We start from the raw sequence: 25644 nt of genomic DNA, 5'->3' as shown, positions 1-25644 counted from the left end.
GCACAAATCATACACTGATTTGTCTTTCTTCCTGAAACATGATAGCAGTTTCCTAATTTAATAAATAGATGAGAATATAGGTTAATAGGTAAGTCCTAGACCAGCCCTTTTGGCCCATTTTAAGCTTAGTCAATTTACCTTTCCATGATGAGAATCAAGCCTTGTACTTTTTGACCGTAAGGTAAACACCTTAACTGTTATATCAACCGCAGCCCTAAATATCTGCAAACTAGATTCAAGCCCTGCATTACCTGTCCTCCTTCTTTAAGCTCACTGCCCTTACACCTTGCCGCACAGAGATATCTCTTAATACTCAGGCAAGTGCTCTCTCTTCTGCCACTTACTGTTTCATACAGAGTACAGATTTTCTTTGTTGGGAAAATGCCTGGAGCACAACAATGGCGATCTTAGCATTTTCTGATCTTCTGAGAAATTTTATCTGTGTCTGTATCTTTGCCTCCTTCACTAGCTCATGGACAATTTAGAAATTAGTTCCCTCTACTTGTTATTTACTAAAAGTTAGCAGTTTAAGCAATTGCAAAAGCAATGGATTGATTAAATAAATAAATAAATAGAAACTGTGACATGATAAATGAATTTGTTATCTTTCTCTCATAAAGGTTTATAAGTGTTTACTAGGCTAACAACCACAAGGGGCTTTTTAAGCCTAGCCATCCATTCCAAATCTGACAAGTTCTGATACCCTTGGTAAGTGTAAGCATGGGCCTGGGAGATGAACCATTTACAGGTTACCTGTTTGCATTATAGACAAAGGTGCCAATTTCTGGTTTCCTATCTAATTGTCCAAGTTGCACATGAATTAAGTTAGGGAGGAACTCTGCTTCACATGGCTGGGGAGCCTGTTCCATAATCAGGGTATCACTTTTAAGGCTCAGCTAAGTTACTTAAATCAGCTTAGTGCCAGCACAGTGCCAGTGCTAATAACAATGACATCTATGATAGCTGTCTCTGTTAATGTTGAACTTTATGCATGTGTGAGGATTAGGACTGTTTCCACAGAGGAATTTGGTAGCACATTTATTAAAACCAGTGTTATATGTATTTTCATTATATATCACGTTGTGAATATCTCCAGTATTTCTTAAGGGGAAGTAATTTCAAACAGTAAACACATACTGGACAGATTTCATAAAGATCCCATCTGAGAATGGTAAGGCTATAAGTAAATGCGCCTTTTTACAAAATCACACAAAAAAACTGTGATTTAGATATATATTAGATGAAATGAGGAAAAAAAAACTATTATTGGCTAATCTGCATATTTCTGAATTGCTCCATTTTTAGCATAAGTGTTAATACCTTATTTCCCAAAAAACAAGACCAGGTCTTATACTTTCCCCCCACCAAAATACGCATTAGACCTTATTATCAGGGGATGCCTTATTTACCCCCCCCCCCACCCATGCAACAATCTACATTTATTCATTTATTCATGTAAAAAATTGACATTTATTCATGTACACAAATCAACATTTATTCATGCACAAAAATCAACATTTATTCATGTACACAAATCAACATTTATTCATGGACACACATTGAGATTTATTTGGTATTTTTTCTATTATTGGGCAGCAGTTCTAGGTAGATAATGTGTTAACAATTGTGTGAGAATTCTACATAAACAGTGCAACAAACATTTCAACTTCAGAATATCTACACCTTAGCGTCACTGTGCAATATTTCATGCTTAACAGAAAGTGCAGAAAAATCTCAATGCATGTGTATTGGAGGAGGGGAATAAAACAGGTGAATAACTATCACTTTTTGAGTGGTGATGCTTTCTTTATTCCTAACCCAAATCATAAAAGAAGAATGATGGAAAGTCATAAAAATTAAGTTTGGGAACTAGTGGCCTTACTTTGTAATTACCCCATGATAATGAAACTTTACCTTAATACAATAAAGTCAAAAACTGACAAGAGCTTGCTGGCTGCTGAAAGCAGAAGCTATCCATTCTGTTGCCTCAGTAATGGAAAAGTTTTTCAAATACAGTCATGTCATCTTCTTCTGGAACATTGTCATAAGTCTCCAATTCCCGAATTCCGGCCTGAATTTCATGTGACTCCATTTCCTATAGAGCCATTGTCCCCAATCTGTCATACCTAGCAATAGAGCTCTCCTTAAATGAGCACTGCTTGTCCATGTAGCCTGCTCGTAGTGCATTGGCAACACAGTTGTCAGTGATTTGATCCCATGAATTCTTCACCCAAGTCACGACATCTTGCAGGCTAGTCTTCACAAAGTTTCCATGCTGATTTCTTTCCATTCGATTTTCAATGTAGTCATTGAGTTCCACATACAAATGGTCCTTGAATGGCTTGTTTATTGCAATATCAAGAGTCTGGAGATAGGCAGCCATTCCTGTGGGAATCATTATTTCATCTATTCTTCTCTGTGCAAGGAAGTTCTTCATGTCTTTAGCGCGGTGACTGCTGGCTGAATCCCAGACTAGCAGACCTCTTTCACCACCTCACAAAACAAGTGGCAGCATTACATTGATCCACTTCCTTATAACTGCTTGTGTGCACTAGGCTTTTTCAGTTTCAAGACTGTAAATGCCTGAAACATGTTCAGTCTTATCTTTCTTGCCCTTACTAATGATTAGAGGTGGGGTTTCCATTCCATAGAGAGGAATTGCCAAAATACAGGTAACACTTGCACTTTTGTAACCAGTGGAGGGAATGTAGATTGCCGAAGCAACCCTCTGATCAATTGTTGTTTGAGATCCTTGGCCCATAAACACTGCAGTTTCATCCATAGCAATCATATTGGAGAGTTGGTATTTAGAAAAGTCGATGCTATCAACAAAGGACTTGAATGTAAGTGCACGTTTAATAACTTCAGTATGTTCCAGCTTGAACAGTGTTGTCAATCTTCTTAGAGACAGTTCATATTGCTGAAGGAAGCCATCCAGCCAGTGTTGTGATGCTTTGAATTCTTCTGGGGATATTTTTAACTGTGGTGCCCTTGTAAGGGCAAATGCTTGAATATCAGCCCTGCACACAACCAAAGCCTTTGTTCTCCTGTTAGCAATTCATTCACAGATGATGTCTTCCAGCTCAGGAAATAATGGTTGCTGACTTGATCCACACTTGCACTTCTTAGCATTTCCCTCGTCCACCTGTTGACTGAGGGTATCGTACTCTGCTCACCATTTTCAGACCATTTGGAGATCCAACTTCTTCTCTTTGCAGAAAGCCATCAGATTCTTTCACCAGGAGTCCTCCATGATACCTTTCTTGTACTCAATGGAATAGCTCTTTCTTTTTCCACTCATCTTGTCTGGGGGGGGTTAATTGAAGATTTACGAGACAGGAGTGGAAACAACAATGGCAACAGTTAAGAAGACAACCATACCCGTTTGTTATCAAGTGTGCACATTTTACGTGCATTGTCTGTACTTTGACCAATCAAAGTACACATGCCAGTGTTTATGGGCCAAGGATCTCAAATGTCAAGTGTGAGTGAGAATTAGGGTTACTGTAAGAATTGTGGAGGACTGCCGGGGAAAGAATCTTACAACTTTCTGCAAAGAGAAGAAGTTGGGTGTCCAAATGGTCTGAAAATGGTGAGCAGAGTATGATAACCTCAGTCAACAGGTGCCAATAATATTATTTTATAATTCAACATGTCCATCATGTTTTGTTGACGATCTTAACTGGGGCTTATTTTGGGAGCATGGCTGATATGTCCACTCTGGAAGACCATGCTAGGCCTTATTCTCTAGTTAGGTCTTATTTACAGAGAAATACAGTAGACACTTTGCTATAGTGGGCATTGCTGGAGGCCCATGCATCATGCTGAGTGTTATGTCCCCACCCCCAATTCTTTCACTCACTCACTCACACACACATATACACACTCCTACCTGAGATTGCTCATACCTCTCCATTCAGTCTCACATGCTGCTACACACATACACACATGTGCACACACCCCCCATCATCTCTTTGTTAAACTCCCCAGCATTTATTTCAAATGTGATGTCTCCCTTTGAAGGTAATGTGTGAATGTAAACTTTTCATTACATTAATTCCTGTAGATGACAGTGGTGAATTACATATTCAAGCAGTCCTACAAAACACTTAACTGTGTGATTTCTGAGAGAAATCACATGATTCATTAGCATATGACAATCCCGTGGAATGCCTACTTTACATTTTCTGAAGACCAGGGAGCCAGCCTATAATGGTGCTTCTAAATTTGTGTAGAAGTGTATGGCTGCCTATGATTCAGAAATGGTTACCACCAGCTATAATTCCTGTATATTGCTGTGTCAAAGAAAATACTTCAAAAGACCAAAAGCATAAGGTTCAGTTCAGGTATCTTTATTCTTATGCAAGGAGACAAAAAATGCAGTTACAGAGTTTGTCTGACTAAAATCAGGAAGTGTCACAATTATTATACCTTTCTTTCAAGGCATTGCCCACTATGGTTGACGTAGCAGACCACCAGTTCACAATTCTGTTACTTTACAGATGTTTCTCACATTTCTAGCTGACTCTTCAAAGTTTAAAATGATTTTTCAGTAAACAGGATGGCCTTGACGACCACCGGTCAATTATAACTTTCTTGCTATGTGATGTTACAAGTCTAGGTACTATGGCTAATTCAAGCACAATGCAAGTACAGATTTCTGAAGCAGTTCATTGTTTATAGTATCTAACTTTCTTGCAGCTTGTGCACTTTTTCATTAGCACGAACAGAGCTTATTGTCCATAATGAATGGATCTACAGAAATTATTATTATTCTCCATTTAATTTCCTGACCTAGCAGAAAATCACCTGCTTTCCAGTACATTTCCAAAGCATAAACATGTATTTTGCTGTGCTAGCAAACTAGGTCAGAGTGCATCTTGAAGTGTCAGAAAGCACAATTTCAGAAAAGCATGTTTTCAGTTTCAAATAGAACTAATGCTGCATATAGAATAAAAACGTGTTAATCTTCCCTTATTTAAAATAAGCATTACACACATATGTTATTACATATTTTTCTAACATTTCCCCCCTGTTAATACTTTTTATTCTATTTCAAAAGCATAAACAGTTTGTTTCTTCTCCTAACCTCTTCCTTTGAGGATTTGCAGGTAAGAGAGTCATTCAGTTTAAACTTATGAAAGTGTTTCCTTTTTCAACAGTTCTTCAATTTCAAAGTCTCAGAAACTGACATGTCTATAAAATCTTTGATTAATTTTTTCATGCAGGGAATATCACATCAAATACATGCTCCTAACAAAAGTAATCCCACACAAATGGCAATCAGGATGTTCATTAGATTGGAACCCCACCCCCCAAACAAATTCTGGAAAAAGTCCATCAGTGGGTTCGGGCCTGGCCTGGTCATGTCTGACATTTGCTGAATCACTTCCAAATGATTGTTGATTTCGTGTTTATTGTCGGGAATGTACGAACAACACTCGTCTTTGATTAAAGCACACGTACCATCTCTCTCCGCTAGGGTGAAGTCAAGAGCCATGCGGTTTTGAAGCACCACAGTTCTCATCACATTCAGTTCATCAGTCATTAATTCAAGAGCAGAAAAAGTTGCATTGCTCATGACCTCGAGAAGTTTGGATAGCTTTCTCAGTTCACAAATTGATTTAACTGCACCACATGTAGGGGCTATGCTAGCCCAGGATATGATAGTTTCACTCAAGTCCATGTGTGCTAGTTTACTCTTATCTTTCACGGAGTTATGGTTTCTCCAGCCTGCTACAATCTGTCCCATTGGATTCTCAGGTTTCTTGATTGGATTTTCAGGTTTCCTTGCGATGTCTCTGACATTTCAAATTCTCCCATGAGGCAAAGCTGTAGTGTGTCGTATGGCCGGGACCAGGTAACCCAAAAAACAACTGCCGGACCAATTCTCAGGCAACCATTTGTATGCCTTTTTCCCAGATATGAAATAACAGTTTTCTACCTTAGTATTGATATACACCTTCCCTGCATGAAACATTTTCTTATCTATAATAGACAGTTGCTTTAAAAGAACAGGATTATGTTGTATATCACTGACAGTTTTATGCAAGGACTCAAAGTATGAGTCATAATCTGCATCACAAATTGTTTCTGCATTTTTAGCATTTTTAGGTTTAATATAACATTTATAAGGAACCATTACATTACAGTTACTCCAACCTACTTGAATCGTGTCATTCTTAAAAAAGCATACAATTCCTGTTTGTGTAACAGGTAGGAATAATGCAATTTTGTCTCTAGATTTTACAGGTGTAGTCTCAAAAATCAAGTTTTCCCAGGTCTCATTGACCCCTAGGGGGACAGGAGCCATCAATAATCCCCCGTATGCTGTTGGCATAGCTGTGCAAATCCAACAATTTGAAATATTAAAAGTATCAGCATACACATATTTGATTGCTTGGTAAGTGTTAAAGTTCGGATGCCAGTCTATGAGTATTGAATCACGTTTGTTCAGTCTAGCTGGTGTGGCTGAAGAAAAGAAAGGCCACAGCAAAAGCCACAGCAAAAAGAACATTGTCACTAATGCAGTTATTAAGATGATTATGCAACACTGCTGAAGTCGTTCAGCATTTCTATTATCTCTGGGTCTTGTCATTCTACTGCTGCTGTGTGTTAGCAAGAGTTTTATCAAGTTCAAAGTTTTTGACTAGTTTACAGTGTGTCAAATGAATCCAAGATGAACGTTCTGCAATTTTGACTGCTGTGGGCGTGCTCAGCAGTACTTGAAATGGACCTTCCCACTTTGGTGTCGTCCAATTCTTCTTTTTGATTGTCTTCACCCAGACCCAAGTGCCTGCGGCTACTGCTACTTTGAATGGTTTGGTTTGGTCTTTATCTGAAACAGAATTAAACTGTAAAAGATGTTTGTTATTCAGCATACTCCTCATATACTCTGCAAGTGTCCAATCTGCTTCCTGGTCTGCAGGCATGAGAGGTTTCCACTGAGGTATATAATAAGATCTTCCGAAAATTTTTTCGAAAGGTGTCAATCCTTTTGCATTCGGAACAGTTCTCATGCTCAACAGTGCCAGGGGAAAACAGTACACTCAGTTCTTCTGTGTATCAGGCATGAGTTTTTTAAGCTTATTCTTTAAAACTCCATTGTGCCTCTCCTACTAACCCTGCAGATTGAGAGTGATATGCACAGTGATGTTTTAAAGAAATCCCAAAATACCAGCTCAACTGTTGTATAGTTTGGTTAATAAATGTGTAACATTGTCACTGTAGATCCTTTCCGGTATGCCAAATCTAGGAATAATTTCTTTAACGAGGGTCTTTGCAACAGTGGCTGCATCTGGTTTACTAGTCGGAAAGGCCTCCACCCATTTGGAGAACATATCCACAATGACAAGGCAGTACTTTTTATTTTCACATTTGCTCAATTCTATGAAATCCATACAGATAGTATGAAACGGATATGGTGGTGTAGGGAAACTCCCTTGCTTGGGCTTTAATGCCCCTTGTGCATGATGTTTATTACAAGTGTGACATGGCAGGCAAAATTTTTTAGTGTAGTTTGTAAACCCGTACATAGCGAATACCCGATTCATTAACTGTACCATCCCCCCTGTTGAGACATGGCTCTGCCCATGGCTCAACAAAGCTGCATATCTAAATAAAATAGACGGTAATATCGGTTTTCCCTCTTTGGAGATGTACAGCTCTTCCTTGAAAATTGCTCCTCATTTTTTCCATTTTTGTTTTTCAGCTTGTGTAGTAAGTGTCTGCATTGTTTTCAACATTTCTAAGTCTAAAATCTCAGAAAGTTGTAATTCTTCATTCAAAAGAAATGCTTCTGAGGCTGCTTGCTTTGCAGCTGTGTCAGCTCTCGCATTGCCTTTTGAAATCCTATCTTATTGTTTTGTATGAGCTATGCATTTACAAATAGCTACTTTCTGAGGCAACTGAATAGAATCTAACAAATCTAAAATAAACTGTTCATGGTTATTTGGTTTGCCAGTAGATGTCACCATTCCTCGATTCTTCCACTGTTGTGCAAAAACATGTACAGTAGAAAAAGCATACTGGCTGTCTGTAAAAATGTTTATGCTTTTACCCTTTGCTAAGGTACATGCCCATGTCAAGGCAATCAACTCTGCTGCTTGTGCAGATAAACTATGTGGTAGAGGTTTCGCTTCTACAATCTCAGTATCAGAAACTACTGCATAACCTGTTAGGTTCTGTCCTGTAGGACTCCTTTTGCATGAGACATCCACGTAATATGTCACCTTGGCATCATCCAAGGGAATATCCGTGAGGTCTTTTCTAGGCAGTGTCTTTTGCTCAATTACCTGCAGGCAGTTGTGGGGTGTGCCATCCACAGGAGTTGGGAGCAAGGTAGATGGATTCAAAGTAGTACATCGTTCAATTGTCATGTGAGGTTGGCTCAGCAATATAGTCATACAAGAAAGATGTCTAGCAGGGGAAAGATATGCTACTTTTTCTTGCAGTAAAATGATTGCGACTGCATGAGGCACTCTCAATGTGAGAGGGTGGAATAACACTACTGAGGCTGAAGCCTGCACTGCCATTGCAGCTGCAACTACTGCTTGTACACAGTGGGGTAGAGACCATGCCACTGGGTCCAGTTGTGATGAATAATAAGCAATGGGGTGTTGTTTGTCCCCATGCTGTTGAGTCAATACTGATGTCATATAACCTTGCTTGCAATCTACAGTTTGAAAAAAACATTTGTGATAATTTGGTAATCCTAAAACTAATGATGATGCTATCAATTGTTTCAGTTTGCAGAAGGTTAATTCTGCTTCTGGTGTCCACTGTATTAAATCTTGTGCTGCCATAGGTTTCTTAAAAATCAGGTCAGTTAAAGGTGTAGATTCCAAAGCATAGTTTGGGATCCAGCTTCGACAAAAATTAGTCGTACCCAGGAAGGACATCATTTCCTTCTTGGTTGTGGGTTTAGGTGCTTGAAAGATTGCTACTTTTCTGTCCTCATCTAATGTTCTGCCATCTTTGGATATTACATATCCAAGGTTTTTCACTTGTTTTCTCCAAAGCTGCAATTTATTTTTGCTTACTTTGTGTCCTTCAACTGCTAGGAATTTTAATAATGCTATAGTATCTTCCTTACAATCTCGCTGGGTAGGGGCGGCCAGCAGGATGTCATCAACATAAAGTAAAATTTGACTACCTCTCTGTGGGATAAATCCCGCTAAATTGCTTGCCATCTCTTGTGAGAATATCATTGGGCTTTCACTATAGCCCTGTGGTAGTCACGTATATGTATACCGCTTCCCCTGAAAAGTAAATGCAAACCAATACTGGCTGTCAGGGTGTATTGGTATCGAAAAGAACGTGTTGCTGATATCTACCACAGAAAAATACTTCTGTTGAGGTTTTAAATCATTCAACAAGGTATGTGGATCTGGCACCGTAGGTGCTCTTGGTATTACAGCGTCATTTACAGCTTGTAAATCTTGGACCATACGCCATTCTCCATTTGATTTTTTAACTGGAAATAAGGGTGTGTTACATGGCAAATCAGGAGATTCCACCAGTATTCCCTTCTTAAGTAAAGCTGCTATGATTGGTTTAATACCTGCCTCTGCATCTATTCTCAAGGGGTACTGTCTCTTTTGTGGTCTAAATGCTGATTTTGGCATGATAGTAACTGGTCCTGCTGTGTGAATAAGTCCTACGTCTGACTTTCCTGTTGACCAGAGAGTTTCTGGTATGTCTAACAAATCTTTTTCTTCCTCTTCTAATAAGAGGGCTTCTCAGCTGTCTTTGCTGGACTGCAAGTGTACAGCTGGATGTGTTTGTGTTATCCAGTTCAGTTTTTGTTTTTGTATTCCCTGTTCTGACAGTTCTGATTCTGTCTGTTTTTTCCATTTTGTGATTTTTTTCTCCTAGGTTTACCCATTTTAAATCTTCCTCTTTAGTTAAACTAACATGCGGTATTAGATTCGATTTGTAAAGTGAAAAGAACTCCTGGGGTAATGAACAGCTAACTACACTGTTCCCTTTCATGTGTCAGTACAAATTACACAGTACTAATCTGTTTGCATGATTTCTAAACAATTCTTGTTCATATTCTTTGTCTGGTCTTGGTGTATTACAATAATACAGAGTACAGTGCAACAGGTGTTGTATATCAATACAAAGGGAGGGGAACTTACTGATAGCTACATTCATTAACTCTTCAGTTACTGCTCCAGGGCCAGTCGTAAGTAAGTCCTGGCTGTACCAGTAAAATGTCTCACCTTCCGTTTGCACTGCAAAAGTATTAGTTTGTCGCTGTGCTTCCATACTCTGCATGGTTGGAACTACTGCTATGCCTAATAGTTGCATAAGATCTCTGCCCAAACGGTTCACTGGGCATTTTGCAGAAACAACAATTTTGCTTTTCTGGGTTAATCCTGAAACAGGATCTGTTATTGTAATGTTATGGTAGAGAGACTCCCGATACAGCTGTCCATTAGCTTCTTTAACTAGTATAAAGTCATGTGATTCTGAATTTTCTGGTAGGTTGGAGGGGTGTACCAGGGTTTGTGATGCCCCTGAATCGCATAAAAATTTGACTTCCCTCCCTTCTACCAGGAGTGTCACTTCTGGTTTTGTGTCAGCTAGATAGAGCTCTAAGCTCAGTAAGGCTAGGTCTAATATTTTGTTTTCTTCACTATCGGTAGCTTCCTGCACTTCCTCTATTATCACATTCTCTGCTCCTTCTATCACATTCTCATTTGTCCTTTCTCTATTATTCCTATCTAGTGATTCCTGACTTTCATATAGTCAGTCCTCACCTTCATCGCTTTTGTCTTCCACTGCTGCCTTCTTATTTTTCTTGCAATCCCTTGCCAAGTGTCCCTTTTTCCCACATTTGAAGCACTCACCTCTTTTCCTTCTCCCTTCAAGGTCCTCTGGTCGCTGATCAGATTGCATGTTTCCCTGGGCATTCTTTTTGCCCTTTTGTCCAGACTGTACTAAATAAACTTCTCCATCTTCCACAGCAAATACTTGGGCTTTCTTTTTCTTTTTGTTATTAAAATGCCTTTCAGCATGTCTAGCATATTCAAGCAGTGATTGTAATCTGCTTGTACGATGGTCTACCATATGTTTAGCAATGAAACTACTTATGGATGTTAAACTGCCTTTCAAAAATGCATTCTTTAACTGCTGCTCATATGGGGAATCTTGTGTCTGGTCTTCAGGTACCTGCATTCCACAGTGATTGTTAAAACATTCTAATAATCTGACAAAATATCTATCAACAGTTTCACTTTCTTGTTGGATGCATTGATTAATGCAAGTCCAGTCTGCCCTAGGCTTCCATTTCTCAGAAATTCGGTCTGTCAGACCTTTCACTCTGTTATCTAGTTCTGCGCTGCTATGTGGGAGGGGCCTAAGTGCAGCGTCACGGGGATTCCAGTTGCCACTGATCATGTGCCAATCTGGACATACTATTTGTCTTTTTCTACTTCCTCTCCGTTTAAGTGATAACTTAATCTCATGCCCTGTAAGTCTTCGAAGAACTTTCTAAAATTAACTTTTGGATGGAGAATTCCCTCTGTGGCTTTCCGGATGTCTTTCGGTGTCCACGATCTGTATACTAAGAGAGTTGGGTCCTGCCCTTCTTGTCCTGCCTGAGGATTTGGTACTTCTATGAGTGGGCATATCTCTTCTTCACTCATAGCCCGTGAATTTCCATTCATTTGATATAATTCAATATCCCCTTTTAAATGACGTGTTCGAGACCTAGTCTCGATAGGATCTCTAACAAATGGTAGTGGTTTTATAGGAGCAACTGGATATCGTGGAGGTGGGCCAGTTTGTTCTTTTGCTTCATATTCCGGTAAGGGATCTGGTAAGGGAACCGGAACCAGAGGGGGCAGAGGGGCCGATGCAATAACTAAGTTATTATCCTCTTTGTCTAGAAACATTGCTTTTGAATTTTTATTCTTTTGTTCTCTTTGGTTTACTTCCTCAATCCACCTGTGTGCCTGAGGAACTCCTAATTTACGCTGTTTTTTAACCCGACCTTTAGAATCGGTTTTTAGCTGTCTAATAAGTTTGATAAGCGAGGATCTTTCTAGTTTCCCATCAAACTCATATTTATTAACCCATTTAGTATAATATCTAATGTTGTTGGTGCGTTGTAATTGCATATATTTTGCGTCTTCGGTTAACGGTGGGCTTTGGGGTCTTTTTGTTTTTGTGCACGTATTACCCATTTTGTTCTAACCTTTTAAATGTTACGTAACCCTTTTATTTTTAATGTGGTACTACCAAGTGTTTACAGTCCCTTCAGACTACCTGCCTACTTATTCTGTTTCCCTGATCTATGACAAGATAGCAATATTTCTGTCCCTGAATTTTAACAAAATTCTCACAGAACAAATACAATCAAGTCCCTGATCTAAAACAGAAAAAAGTAGACTCACCCTACCTGAGCCTCAGCGATTGGTCACTCACTGTTCAAATGAAACCCGCCTTCAGTCGCAGATCAGAAAAGTGGCTGGCCTCTTTTGCACGACAATTCAGTCGGAGGTCTTTCAATGAAGAAGATCCAATGTGGTATCTTCCCTGCGCAGTTTCTTGCCACCTGGTCCATCTGATCCCAGGCTAAACAAGGGTTTCCGGCTCCAAAGGACCAAAAAAATGTCAAAGAAAATACTTCAAACCACCAAAAGCATAAGGTTCAGTTCAGGTATCTTTATTCTTGCGCAAGCAGACAAAAAATGCAGTTACAGAGTTTGTCTGACTAAAATCAGGAAGTGTCACAATTATTATACCTTTCTTTCAAGGCATTGCCCACTGTGGCTGACGTAGCAGACCACCAGTTCACAATTCTGTTACTTTACAGATTTTTCTCACATTTCTAGCTGACTCTTCAAAGTTTAAAAAAGATTTTTCAGTAAACAGGATGGCCTTGACGACCACCGGTCAGTTATAACTTTCTTGCTATGCGATGTTACAAGTCTAGGTTCTATGGCTAATTCAAGCACAATGCAAGTACAGATTTATGAAGCAGTTCATTGTTTATAGTATCTAACTATCTTGCAGCTTGTGCACTTTTTCATTAGCATGAACAGAGCTTATTGTCCATAATGAATGGATCTACAGAAATTATTATTATTCTCCATTTAATTTCCTAACCTAGCAGAAAATCACCTGCTTTCCAGTACATTTCCAAAGCATAAACATGTATTTTGCTATGCTAGCAAACTAGGTCAGAGTGCATCTTGCAGTGTCAGAAAGCACAATTTCAGAAAAGAATGTTTTCAGTTTCAAATAGAACTAATGCTGCATATAGAATAAAAACATGTTAATCTTCCCTTATTTAAAATAAGCATTACACACATATGTTATTACATATTTTTCTAATAGCTGACACTAACCTTTCTCAATTACAGCAATTATGTGGCCCATATCTAAAATAATAATTAAACATTTGCTAATTAGGTGGGCTGACTGGTCCAAAACTAGGTGAGTTGAATGGTCTAAGGACATTTTTATCAAATACCTGGCCTGGGAGATGAGAAAGTGAGGTAGAATGATAGCTGGGGATAATCAAACTGCTTTGAATTGTTTTAACAATTATTTTGTATAATAACTATCCAGAAAATATAATTTTATAAATGTTTACTGTTTTATATATGACAGAAAATTGCTTTTGTTACTTGTTATACATTAAAATAATTTTCTAACTTGTGGTGCTTATGTGCAATGCTTTTATGGACTTATGTATTTTTTAATTGTTGATAGCATCCTTAATTATTGCACATATAATGTCGAAAATCTTTATAAAGTATTTGTCAAATAACTTGCTGCATTTTTCTTACCTAGCTACTACAAGCAGCAAAATATTACTCACTAGCTGACCACTGTATATAAAGCACATGGTTCACAGCAGTAAATATCCTACAGCAGTAAAAGCCTCTGCTCATTTCTAAAATATTCATCTATAAAGGTTACTAGTCAATGAAATAAAGCCATTAGGTGTGCATAATTTTCTTCAGAACTTTCAAGAATTCCTGATCACAACTCAAATACAACTCAGAGTAGATGGGCAGCAGTAAATTCGCCCCAGGGGTTCCACCTATGTCCCTCTTGGACAGGGGCAATAGGTGCTGATCATGGAAACAAGGGTAGCACTTGGGTAGGTTTGTAAGGGCCCTAGGGCCATAAGCTATTAGCCTAGTAACTTCCTATGATCCTAGATCCTAGATGACTAAAGAATGGCTGTTTGCTTTAGAAAGCGTTTTGGTTGTTTGTTTGTTTGTTTGTTTAAAGCAGATATTCACCTAAATCATTCAAAACAAACCATCATTTTGTTGATAAACTGCATAACCAATAAAAGATATTGTCTTAAACTTGTGGAGGATAATTGCACCTCAACCCCGGATATTATTAATACAGAGTATCAATAACTTTACATATATATATATATATATACAATATATGAGCTACTATGTCAGATCAAAGTGCAGAATTCTGAATGTAGCAGTCTGTACACCTCAGAGTGAAACTAGCTTGCTTGAGCACAAAACAATTCTAAATGTATGTAGTTGAGGAACATGAGTAATCATGCAAACAATATAACATTTCAAATAACCATTCTTGCAGGGGTCAAGCTACCCTGCACCCAGCATACCCTCCTTGCATATTTATACTTGTACACAGATTACTCCAACTCAGATAAAGAAAGGCCATTAACAACAAAATAAATACATAAATAAATAAATAAAAAGAAAAAAAAATCTTTATTTACTAACTAACCATTAAATTCAGAATAAACAATTACATGTATACAGTGTATCACTGCAATATATAGCAAGCAGTACAGTGAAATGCAAGAATACCTGTCAAATCAACAGAAGTAATTTGTCATCCAGCAAGTCAACTTAAAGTAATATATGAAATGTATGACAATAATATGTACATCTGATGCTGAATACAGAATGGCATAAAATCAAATGCTGAGCAGTTTTTAGTATAAAATACTGATCATTTGATTAACAATGACTGCTACAAAAATATGTTAAGGACTAAATGGTGGTTAGTGAATATTTTAGAAGTGACCAGTGGAGAAAATCTGAAGAAGAATCAAGACCTGTGAGAGCATCTCCACAGCATTTCCATTAAGAAGAGGCAGATAAGATAGGGCTAGCGTGAACTGTGACCTCTTGTAAGACTAATGTTGGACAGGAAGAGAAGATATTCTGGAATCCTCAATGGAATTATCATTTAATTAATTTTAGACTATGAAAAGAACTGGATCGTTCAATGTTAAGTGGGTAAGACTATGACTGGATAAAGTGCAGAAATGCTTGAACATTAGCCATAAGAAGTACTTAGTAAAACATTTCTACGTTATACCATGACTTTATGGAGGGGAGATATTTTTATAGCCCCTGATTGCTTTATGGTTAATGGAATTATGAGCTCTTTTACAAAAGCTGAAAGCTAAGCAAACTATGCACTACAGAACAATTACTTTTTGAAGAACTATGCAGCAAGCACACTAAAGAATAATGCCATAATTATGGAGAATGTGCATTAATAAAAATAATTTAGGGTATTGTAAAAGGAGAATATATGAATTATAGTTTTCTTTTTCTGGCTCCCCTACACATTCTTGATCATCAGAAGCACACAGAAAAATAAAGAAAAATGGCGTAATGCTGACCACTGCGTTCCACAGGATAATCTTGTTGGTGCATTTCTAAATGAGGTTTGGAACAGACCAATTTGCCAAGAGACATCTTCAATTTGGGTAGATAAATAGAGTAGTAGGAATTAAAAGGATAAGGTGAGGAAAGGGTGAAACAGGAATGAGGGATGATTGGGAGGAAATGAGGTAATGGTAGGGAGGGGCTTAAAGGTTTTTAGGCAAGTGTAACTTGAGTAAGGGTCACATTTTTGGCATGAATTTTCAATGGCAAGTATTATGTACTTGACAACCAGTAGGTTCAGTGGAACAGGTCGCCCTCAGAGTGTTTAAAAGGGTAATGTTGGTAAGTGGTCAAAGTAGTCAAAGGCAGGTGAGGAGGATGGGGATAGCATGGTTGCTGGGTTACTAGTTATTATAATGGTGGTCAGAGTAGTTGGGTGTAAATTAATTACATGTGGGTATACTGTTGTTTTATAGTTGGTTATACAAGTTCTTTTAAGTCATTGGGTGTTTGGAGGCAGTTTTTTTGTCTCTGAGCTCCACTGGAGTTGATGTCCCAGCTGGTGGATAAATCAAAATATTCAGCATTGGCATATTTATTTGTAGTGGTTTACTGTTTATTGCAGTCATTCTTCTCGGTTAAAGAATTCCACGGTGGCTGGAAGTGCTTGGTAGTGGTGTACATGCGGTGCAGTGGTAACAGAAGCATTCCACCCACCTCTTGATAAAGGTACCCCCTTTTAAGTCTTGGAAATTCTGTACTGCTTAGTAGATGGGAGGGTATGTGACATTCAACCAGGATTTACTTTTTGGAAGATATATATTACTGCATGTCTTTGGGTAGTGCCGGAATGCTTGAGCTGTGCTTTGTGACCTTCTGGTTTGGAAATTACTGGCGTGTGTTCCCCCTTCTGCTTGTCCATTTTGAGTTGTCAGAGGTGGTGGTTGAGCTGCATTGGGAGCAGTCTATTGTGACGCTTTCTGTGCTATTTTTATCAGGGGTGGCCAGTAACAGCTTTTCGCAGGCTCTGAGTGAGTTAGCTAACAGTTAACCTTGTGCATGAGCAGGGTGGAGTTAACATTCAGTGCCATGCACTTTTATCAGGCTGGTGGGAAGAGAAGAAAGGCAGGCTTGCCCTCTTCTTTTCCCTCTCTGGTGGTGGTTGTTCAATTCAATAAGTTGGGAAAGGCAAGTGAGTGGTTGTGCTGCTTGATAAGTAAATAAACCAAGTGGAGGTAAGCTGCTTATTTGGTTGAAGGTAATTCAATAAATGGTAACTGAAGTTAGTGGTACACTGCTTAATAAGTAAGCAAGTGGAGGTATGGACCCTACTTACTGATCAGGATGAGTGGGAACGCTGTCCTATGTTAATATTACATGGATGTTATTTTCACCTCTGCCATGTTTTGGTTGCAATTTATGAATATTGGTTAACAATCATGATTATGGAAGTTTAATAAAGGTAATTAAATGTCATTCAATGTGTGATGTTTTTATTGAAGGGGACAGGGACAAATGAGGTTTGGAACAGACCAATTTGTCCAGAGACATCTTAAATTTAGGTAGATAAATAGAGTAGTAGGAATTAGGAGGATAAGGGGAAGATAGGGTTAAATAAGAATGAGGGATGATTGGGAGAAAATGAGGTAAGGGTAGGGAGGGGCTTAAAGGGTTTTAGGCAAGTCTAACTGGAGTAGGAGTCACATTTTTGCCATGAACTTGCTACATGCTATCCCATCCTTTTTAGTGGGAATTGCGGTTATTTTTCAGTTAATTCACTTCCTTTGGGAGATTTCTCTCTTCTTTGAGTTGTTATGACAATGAAGTTGCATATACAGGTTTAGTGGGGTGTGGGGTACTTGCCCCCCACAGCAGATGGTAAAGGTGAGGCCTGTCACCCTGCAGAAATCAATTAAAATTGTTTATTTCCTATTCTTAATTTGTGCTATTTTTATTTTTTTTTCATCCTTAAGGAAGTCAGTGTTGCACAGCAGAACCATTATTGCTTAAACAATTAGTGTGTAGGGTTTACAGAGTGAATGATTATTTAAGTGAATTCAAAAGTCTGCATTAAATATTGTTATTCGTAGGTTAAAACATTGTTTTATTACTAGGTAATACATCATATAGTACATATTAAAAAAATGCCCTCAAGCATTTTAAATGGGTACAACAATGAATGTAGAAATCATAGAGCAAAGTATTTTTTTTTCTGCTAGTGTGTATGTGGATTGTAAAGTTCTGAAAGTAAGAGCATGTGAAGCAGTCATGTTGTTTTATTAAAATTAATGTTTATGCTCCCTAAATGTGAGCAGGATGCAACAGATTCTCAATGGAGATGAAAAGCTTATAGTAGCTGACTTAACTAATTTCATTGACTATTTTTTGTTTATGTTTTTTTGTTTGTTTGCTTGTTTTTTGGATTGCTTGCAAGGGAAATCAGGCAAAATATGTTTTATGTATAGATTGGTTATTGTTAAATACTATTTAATATGATTATTTTTAAATACTATTTAATATGCTTATGCTACTGCATGACTTGTTTTAAATAAATATTCACTGTTGAAAAATGTTCCCTCATTTTAATACATAAATGCCAGATACACTTCTATAACTGCCACTGTTACAAAAAGCCCTGCGTACATGACCTTGGTTTAATTTTTTTTCTGAAGAATGTGCTAATGTTACCATCTGTCATTCTCCGTTGTTATCACTCTGCTTGGTAGCTGACCATGAAATCAGGCAGGCACTATAAACCACTTATTTGGTTTGACATTGAGTGGACATCAGCATTTCAATTAATGGACACAGGATGGTTATTTTGCTTTCAGACATGTCACCTTCAGAAACATGCATATGAAGAAGGTAACTGTTAGTATGCACTTTTGTTTCCAACTGCTGTTTAAGCAGAAAAATGCTGCTTCTACTCAGCTGATCCAAACACAGTTTAATAGTTTATAATAAGCACTTTTTTGATAAGTATATCAAAACTATGGCAGCACGCTACTGTAAAAAACTAATCATATACACCTTTAACTTATCAGATGAATATTATAATATACATTTATCAGTATAAGCTATATTTGTCTGTACATCAAACAACAACTTTCTAAAACACTCTAATCAATCTCAGAAAATAGAGTTGAAATGATGATTCACATTTTCTAAATTGTAACAGAACAAAGAAATTACAACATTATATTTTAATGTGTCTTTATACTGTAAGACTACAGAACAGATAAAATGTGCACTTAATTTGTCTCTTTTTGAACACTTTGCCTAGATCTATATACAGTTTCCACCTTTGTAATACTATTCCTATTCCAACAAATGCTAAATTGTAATCCTGGCATCATAGAAAATACAAGGCAGCTGGGCTATGTGGCCATTTTCACCTTGCCAGAACCCACCCTTAGATCTTACCTCCTTTTTCAAGGAGCAATAGGCCAGTCATACAGGGGCGAATTTACAATTATCCTTTCAACTTTCTAACTACGTTTTAAGGCAAGATAGCATGTCACATTGCCTGATTTGGAGGGGAAGTTTGTTGCAGAGAAGGGTAGTCATTGTGCAACAAATCAGTCTTTCTCTAATGATTTGTTTATTTGCTGAAGCAGCTTTAAATCACCTGTCCTTGTTTTGTTCAAATCAGTGGTCCTTGTGTTTGCTGGACTGTTTGATTTGTGGAGCTGTAATAAGTTGTAGACTGCTGGATCCCTATTGGCCTGGAAGGTAAGTCACAGGTCACCTCTAATGAGTCTATAGGGTACTGAATACAGGGACAAAGCCTTCATCCTCTTTTGGTAGAACAGTTCTTTTAGAACTATGATCTTTGTTGTCAGGAACCTTTGGGAACTCTCCAGTATTTCCCTGTTTCAATCATGTGAATAGTCGGAAAGCAGTCTTATGTAAAAATCTGTCCCTTTTCATTAAAAAAATGATTTTGCATTCTATTACTCTCTGGTGCCTTTTTCTAAATTAGGGTCCCAATTAAAATGTTATTGTCAGAGAATCCATTTGTATACATTTTCTAACAGCATAGCAAAACTCTCAGAGGTATACAGACTATCAATATCATAACATCTAAATAAATATCACAATTTCAAAATCAATGTCTTGAAATATTAATGAACAAATGGAATGCAAATCACAATCTTTCCTGAAAGTATAACACTGTATCATACCACAAAGTGAAATGAGGATCTCGCCACCTTAATGCTGTTATCACTGAGTTCCCTAGCAAAATACCTAGAACTGAGATTGTTAAGAATTGCATAATATTTCCTGTTATTAAAAACAATTATAGTGATAATGATATTTTAATTTTAGTTGACAAATTAAGTCAATCCTAGGTGTAAGTTAATGACTGCAGTGTTACTCACATAATGGAATGCAGGGTTAAACTCCTAGAAGAATAAAGTACTTCTTTTACATTTCTGATCTCACTTGCTAAATATGACATTTTCTTACCAGCTGGGATTGCAAGTCTGAACATTTTATGCAGTGGATAGCTCATCATTTTTGCTCAAAACCATATCTATGTAATGTTGGTTTTGTTAGTACTAATACACGTGCATCATTGCAACATTCTCAAAACTGCAAATGTGTTTGGGGTAAGAATTGTTTATTTTAAAAGTGGCAAATGCTGTACAAAGTGTAGTTTTGAATATTTCATTATCATATACCATAGAATGAGTTTGTTATCCTTATTATCAAGAATGTATGGTCTGCTGATTGTCTAGCCATAGTATCAATAAACAATGGAAATATATGGCACTTAAAATAATGTAAATGCTAATGTAAGAAGATGTTGTTATGACTATCTAACAAATTAAACATTGTGCCATTTCTCTATTTGAAACTCTTGGCATACTGACATAAGAGAAATATATTAGCAGAGATACACATTAAGCTTAAATTCACAAAATGCACTATTTCTAGAAGCAGGAACTAAGTGTAATATTAATAGTCCTTACATGAAGGCATCAAGTCTATCTGCTCTGTCAGCAACCGAGGTCAGCAAAGATGTAATTTATAGATGGGGGTTATGCTACTGCCTGGCCATAAATAATCATAGCAAATTAAGTCATAATAAAGTGAAAATGAGAAATGTTGTAAAACTGTGTATGCTAACCAACTTATGATCCATAGCCAAGGTTTCAAACTTTTCCCCTGCCATCTGCATCCTCACTATAAAAGGAGGAGTTGTGCCACTTCTATACACTTTGCAATCCATGATGATGCTGTTAGTTGCTGCTAGCCTTTCTGTTTCCTGGTGTAAGCTGCTTGTGTTGCTGAGCTAAAACTGCTTGCACCCAGTGGCGCTTGCCAGCCAAGAAGGTGGAGATATATAGAGAGAATTATACACTAGAATTTTGACAATCATGAGATACTTGATAGGTTCAGAGTGGACAGGGATATTGTAAGGGTCTTCGTGGGTATGTATGCCCCCACAGAGGCATTGGGGGATGCATGGACTTACTTCTCCTTTGGAAAGATATAGCCCTCATTATAGTACCTTGGGGACCTTTCAGAGACAGATTGAGGACACATTTGGTATCTTACAGGCTTCTGCCTTGAGGATACTATGGCAGTTCCTGGATGTCCTCTAGGCACATGCAGATCAGTACATTGTTTTCCTGGTGTCAGCTCTGAACTATTTGTGCCTTTTATAGAGTGGCATGTTTCCCTGAGGTACTCAGTGGAATAGATTGTACCAATGATGCAATTATGGCCATACTTGGTCCACAAGGAGAAGCAGTACTGCCTAATCCATTAGCACTCAGGTACTGCATGCAGGATGTTTACTGCATGTCACATTCTGCACAACATGATCATGCTCCAGTCTGATGGTAAAGTCACCCATCCTGTCATTGCAACTCCCAGTTTCAGTTCTATTATGACTAATGGTGCACAGTCCAGGAGAAGTATGTCATCCTATGTGGCAGGCTTGTGCATGGCATGCAGCTGCAGAGCTAAAGAAGCGGTGTCCAGAACTATGGACCATTATGTTCAGATCAGTGTTTCTTTTTTTTTTTTTTGTAAAAAAACATATACAGCATAAGTGATGTATGCAGTCTTATCTGTAGGCTATGCTGTGTGGTGCATAGTCTACTATCATTGTTTATCAGATCTTACTTCTCAACTTTAAATAAATCTTTTTTTTTTTATTTCTGAATAGATACTCAAAAATAAGCCAGGAGCTCCAAAGGACCAGAATTCAATTTATCAAAAAAGTTTTAATACAAGCTTCCAACAGCACAAATCCAACAAGGTAAGGTTAAGCACTTTCGTCAAGGAAATGACATCATCAGAACCAAACCTAAAACTACAGCTGAGCATAATATAGTTTCAACAAACCACACCCCCCCATATATGCAAAACCAATACTATTAAAAATTGATCCTTCTTAAAAAATTACACTTTAAAAATCTACAACAAACCTACTAAAAAATAACATAAAACATAGCATAAACCAGCAAGAACCGCATAGTGTTGCACAGATAAAAAGCAAAAAAATGAGTTATGATAGCTCAATTTGAAGCAATTTCTTTTTTAGTTCACTAACTATTGATAATGTTTCGTTTAAACCAGGGAAAACTGTTGTTTAAATTTTAACTGCCAAAACATTTCTCTATTTAAAAGCTTATTTTTCCAATCCCCACAATACATACCCACTTTGATTTGTTCTGCTATGAAAAATTTAAACTTTTCAAATGCTGTACACATTAAAGAATGTCTGGCCAGGGCAATTTTATTATCCTTCTTTTGAATACTATAATTATGCTGATGTGCTCTTTTGTTGAATGCATTGTTAGCATTGCTGATATAATATGCTGAACATTTTGTACAAAAAACTAAATATACCACCCTTTCTGTACAACAATTGAATTTACCCCCATGAGCAGAGGTCTTTATTTTTTCATACAGCCATCCATCATAATTCTTTTCCATGTAACTACATTGGTTGCAGTTTCCACAAGCATTGTTTTTGGAAAGCTGCCATTTCTTTGAACGGATTTATTCTCAAGGATATTTTTTTAAATTTTTATTCCTTTTAAAGGTAAAATCAGGGCTTGTCCCTCTAAATTTACTTAAGCTTTCATCCCTCTCAATAATATGCCACTTTTTGTTTATAATCTTTTCAATTTTCTGAGAATCTAGAGAATATTCCAAAATCATATTCAAACTCAAATTAACATTCTCATTTTTCTAATCAATATTCCGCCTGTTCTCGTAGTGGCCTTTAATAATAGTGGGTGCATACCTGTCATGTCTACCTGCCCAAGTTTGCTCCATAATCTCTTCCAACAAAGAAATGGGATAGTCATGTTCCAAAAACATGGTTTTATGAAAAACAAACTCTTCTCTACACACTTCATCATTTGATGTTAAACGTGACACCCTTATAAATTGGATTTTCACTATCTCCTTTTTATGGTGATACGGGTGACAACTTAAAAAAAATAGAAAAGAGTTGCCATATGTGGGTTTCATATAGATCCTTGTCTCTATGTTATTACCATACATCCTGGATAATTTAATGTCCAAATAATTAATTTCACTCCTGTCCATATGGTGTATAAATTCAAGAAATTCAGTACTTGCATGCATTTGCCTTAAAAATTCAGCAAAATCATCCTTACCACCCCTCCATAAAATCAAGAGGTCATCCACATACCTAAAATATGCCCCACATAACCTAAACAAAGGAAGTTTGAAGAGCGTAGACAATTCCCATTGTAATAAAACACCATTGGCAAATACTGGGACACATATGGCACCCATAGCCAGACCTGAGCTTTGTTTGTAATATTCATCACAAAAAAACTAAAAGTTGTTCGACAAAACAATGTCCATAAACTCTTGCACCGATATTACATCATTGTCCGTTAATTCCCCATATGCTCGAACAATTTCAATAAACCAATTCAGCCCAGATTCGTGAAGGATAATAGAAAATAAATTCCTGATATCACAGGAAATGAAAAAATTGGAAGTCAACATCTACATGCCTCAGTTTATCTAATAAATCCCAAGAATCTCGTACAATGTGTGTAAACTGTTTAAATATGTTTTTAAGCTTCATGTCCACAAATTTTGCCAAAGGTTCAGTTATTAATCCTGCATGCAACCACTGGCCGAAGAGTCAGATCAACCACATTGGAATGAAGCTTAGGAATACACAATATTCTTGGGATAATGGGCTCCTTCACAACCAAAAAATCATATAAATCCTGTGTAATGTGGTCAAACAAGAAAAATTCATCCAAGGCTATTTTAATAGCCCTATAAGCAATGTTTACCTCATTAATGAGGCCGGTGTGTATACTCTGGTGTCCCCCCAGTAAGGACAACATTCTCCCCTGGTAATCCTGGGAATACATCATAATCAAACAACCTCCCTTATCAGGCCACATGCATCTAATTTCTGTATCATCCACAATTGTGTCAACAGCATCCCTCTCGTGTGATGACAAGTTGTAAAACCGATGCTGACAACATTTACTGAGCACATCTCTGATTTCCCTTTCACAAAGCCTTTCAAAGATTTGAATTAAAGGGAACAAGGATGGATTGGCCATGCTTCTTCTTTTTAAACTAAAACCCTGAACCCCAAAGTCACTTTCAGCTTGGCCGTACATCACTTTCAAATGCAATTTCCTTGTAAACATTTTCAAGTCTACCAAGGAATACTCCACATTGGCCCTCTTTGCTGGAATAAGAGACCAGAAAAGTACCTCACCAAGAGGATCAAGTGTCTCCAACATATGTCTTATTCTGCCAGACTAAAGAAACTTCAGCTCTATTCAGTAGCATACCACCTGCTCAGAGGTGATCTCTGCCTGACGTACAAGGCCATGTCCAATCAGGATCTGATGGACATGCTCCACCTCAAAAAATGCAAATCCATCAGGACCATGAGAGCTAAAGACTTAAACCTTGGCACAAGTATGAATAGGACATGATGGAGGGATAGATTCATAACCCAAGGGCTTCCCATGCTTTGGAACAAGATCCCAGTTCATATAAGGCAGAGCCCCTCACTGACTCTCTTCAAGAGAAATCTTGATGAGTGGATGGGAGATTGTAAGTTTACCCCAGGGGTCACATCTGTGTCACTGCTAGACAGGGGCACAGTAAACTAATTCTATTATATAAGGGGACCTTCATTGTGTCACTACTAGACAGAGGCACAGTATTCTAAATTTATTCTGTACATTTTTGTACCATTTCATGGGGTGGCAAAAGCCACATCACTATGGCTAGGCTTACAAATGCCCAAGGGCAGATAGCCTAGTACTAAACTATGAAACTATGAAACTATAATAAAGTTATAACACTTCAAGAATAGCATGTGATGCACTTTATTCACTAGAAGCTCAGTAAATTGTAAATTTTAAATTGCTTAAATGAAGCAATTTTAATAGTTCCTGCATTGTCGTCATGCAAGACCTCCAAGGTTAGTTCCTCCTTCAGTTTTTGTAACCTTGCTGCCTCCCAAAATTACTGCCCTGATTACCCCTCCTTTGCTTCCAGTTGTTGTTCTGTCAGTTCTGCCTGTTTGCTATCCGTTCCTATCATTGGGGTGGGGGTACCTATAAAGGGATCCTCTCATCTTCATTACCATTTTGTGCCATCATCTCCAGCATCCCGTTGTTACCAATGTACTCAGGGCTTTTCCCAATGGGATCAGGGTATACCTTTTTCTGTTTATAGTCAGTTTCATCTCTTACTAATTTTTTTCATTTTTCTTTCCCTGGAAACTAACATTTTCCTTTCAACATTGGTGAAAACCTTGTCAAATGCAGCTTTGTACTGCCCAAAAATTAAATCTTTGGTAATTGAATTCAGCAATTGATTAACATCATTATTTAACTCATTTAAACATCTTTCATTCTCTTTAATGATAATTCTTAATAAATCAAGCCCCGACCGATCAAACATTTCTAGAATTTCCTTGTGGAAAACACTGTTAGGTACAACCCCCTAGTGGGATTTCTAC

Source organism: Protopterus annectens, chromosome 5.part1 (genome assembly GCF_019279795.1).
Source record: "Protopterus annectens isolate FY-2018-M chromosome 5.part1, PAN1.0, whole genome shotgun sequence".
Classification (NCBI taxonomy): domain Eukaryota; kingdom Metazoa; phylum Chordata; order Ceratodontiformes; family Protopteridae; genus Protopterus; species Protopterus annectens.
This window is presented reverse-complemented; position numbering follows the sequence as displayed.